Consider the following 2,765-nt stretch of genomic DNA (forward strand, 5'->3'; position numbering starts at 1 on the left):
ACTCTGACCCCTTTGAATCTGAGCCTTGGCCTCAAAACCCACAGTATCGCTCTTTACCGTACAACGAGAGACACAGATCTCTTCTGATATTGGAAATGAAACCTCAGTAATCAGTAGGGAGTTAGAATGAAGCAGGAGGCCACTTCCAAAATAAACCAGTTTTTATTGGCTGTCTGGATTCAAAAGTCAACTCTTGAGTCAGCTGCTTGGCATTTCCAAATTCCAAAGCATGTCTCGTGTATTTACGTCTCCTCCCTGCTCCTTTCTGCCCATTCAGTTGGGCAATCGTATTCAGTGGTAATGGTAGAGGCATACTGTAAAACAGAATGCAAAAATTACCTGAATTTCAAGATAATCTCTTTTCATAGCTACCTCAATGAAGGGGCATCAAAGTGCAGGGAACTAAAGAAGTCTCAGTTCATACTAATTACCATTGAAGCCAAATACCTCGAGTCTTTCCGTCTCTCTTTGTCTAACCCATTTCATCTTCTTAAGAAGTTCTTTAATTTCTGGGTGTCTATGAGGCTGGTTTGCACATGGCCACTAGAGTGTTGCAATGCACGAGTCTGACACTACATATAACAAAAACAAATAAACAAACAAAAAATTAAAAACGGTTGCTTTTCATACAAAGTGATAAATTTTTTTATATCAAGATTGGTAAGATCTCCAGAAAAATCTTTAATCATAAGTACATTTGTTCTACAGCATACCACAGCCATATCCCACACCCACAAAGCCTAAAGATTGCTTCAAAGAGATGAGACCACAAAATGACAAGGAGAACAAAGGCAATGCTTGCTCAGTTGGGCCTGTTACTCATAAGCTACCCTTTCCTGCATGTTAGGGATGATGTTAGTGCAGCACTGGGATGTAAAATAGACCTATCACCTATTTTTGATATGTATTCCTTGTTATTAAAAAAAAACCTTCTCTGCTTTGATAGCCTGGGGGAAGACAACCTCTCATTGATCCTCCAGTTTCCCACTATTCAGTGGCTTTTCTCCAGCTGCAGCTTTTGTCTTGCTCTTCATCTCCTCACTCAGAATCTTTTCACTTACAAGAACCCAGTGTCTAGGTTTGATGGGATTATTGACAAATTACCTACCTATCATCCTGAGAGGAACTGATGAGTGAATAAGATCATATGCACTCGGATGTATAAGATCTTTTGAGTGAAGTAACAGCACTCAAAAATCTGTATTTTAAATGGTCCTGATTATTTAGCTAAAAACTGGCTCGCATTCTTAATTTACTTTAACACTTCTACACACACGCAACAGACATATGTGCCATGTTAAGGAACTCAACAATAACTGAGTGCATCCACAACTCCATGAGGTCTTTGCTTTGCTTGGTCTAGCAAAATAATCAGCTTTGGATATTTGCCTGCATGGAATCAAGAGATAAATGCTTCACCATCATCTCTGTCATCAAGGCACAGCTGTCAGGAATTCAGCTTCTAAATAACATCATCTGACCTGGAAGAATGCATCTGTAGGCCCACTGTTGGCATTAGCACCCCATTTGACCTTTCCTGTGCAGAATGTAGCAATTTATATAGTAATTATTTTAGTGAACAACTGGTCTGGGGGTTAGCAGAGATATTCACTTACCCATCTTTTAGACTTTTGCCTGTTGGGCTAGAAATTCCCAAATATGTACGTAACTTTTTTTACCTCTGACAAAGCCAAGATAGTTGGCATTAATATGGTGTTTTTCTTATTACTATCAATATAAAACATTTCCCTAGAACTGGAAATCGACATGGTACATTACAGTCCTAGGAAAAAAACATGTTTTCTGCTATGGGAGAGCTGAAAATTGAAGTTATGCATGACACACACACAAAACATTTTGACCAGTATCAGATGACTTCTCAGAGTACTCCAGAAACACTGTTTATCAGCCTTCTGGTTACTTCTTTAAATATCTTACTAAGGCAACAGCAAGACTTAATTCAATACCTTGAGAACACATTCTTTTCTGCAGCAAAGCCTTCCCAGTATCTGTGGCTCTCAGTCATCAGAACAAAGTCACACAACTTCTTCTGGTATGAAATAACAGGTTCAGGATCCCATGAGTACACCCTACCCAACTGCACTGGAGCCATGGGTCTCAAGTCTTAGGTACTCATTTAGATCTTGTTTCTTCTCCTCAGTTCTACCCTTTTGGGTAGAAGACAATAAACTGTAAGATGAAACACAAACAATTGGGCTATTTTTTTCCTATTTATTTTCAGAATCTAAGATATGTCTGCAGTTTCTGCATTTAACTTAGAGGACAGATTCTTCAGGCTAGGAAATGGCTGCCAAATTTCACATGAATGGCATTTAGCTGGCAAAGAGCGTATTACTGACAAATGCCTAACACACTAGGCATATTGTATTTGTACCATCTGGGAGAGTAAACAGTGACAGGAAATAACCACAAACAGGTGTTAATGTTAGCTCCTTAAGGGTCATTAATGAAGTACGGCAACTGACAGCATTGAAAGAGCCCACACAGAAGTCTTGGCAACTGGAAAGAAGGTGGGATCCCAGTGACTGTTAGAGTGTATTAATTTGTCATACACAAAAAATTCTGTTCTTGATTACATCTCCCCTATGTGACCTCCTTTATCCTCTTGCCATACCACATCCTTCAGCTGAGTTCATGCTGAATACTCCTTCCTTTTCCCCTTTTAGGCATCAAGCTCTTCCTTTACCCCAGCCAGCCGAGACAAACACAATCCTGAAATACTGCTCTTCCTCAGAAAACCAATC

General features: G+C 39.5%; 1 long non-coding RNA gene across 1 annotated transcript; it reads right to left on the minus strand.

Moving 5' to 3' along the window:
• Window positions 1–215: 215 nt before the first annotated feature.
• Window positions 216–2,065, minus strand: LOC147596319 (uncharacterized). The gene is made up of 3 exons (XR_015261433.1): window positions 1,968–2,065; window positions 448–572; window positions 216–314 (listed from the first exon to the last, which is right to left on the minus strand). It is a non-coding gene; the product is annotated as an uncharacterized LOC147596319 (long non-coding RNA).
• Between the last annotated feature and the right edge of the window lie 700 nt (window positions 2,066–2,765).

Source organism: Chlamydotis macqueenii, chromosome Z (assembly GCF_036417535.1).
Source record: "Chlamydotis macqueenii isolate bChlMac1 chromosome Z, bChlMac1.mat, whole genome shotgun sequence".
NCBI lineage: Eukaryota > Metazoa > Chordata > Aves > Otidiformes > Otididae > Chlamydotis > Chlamydotis macqueenii.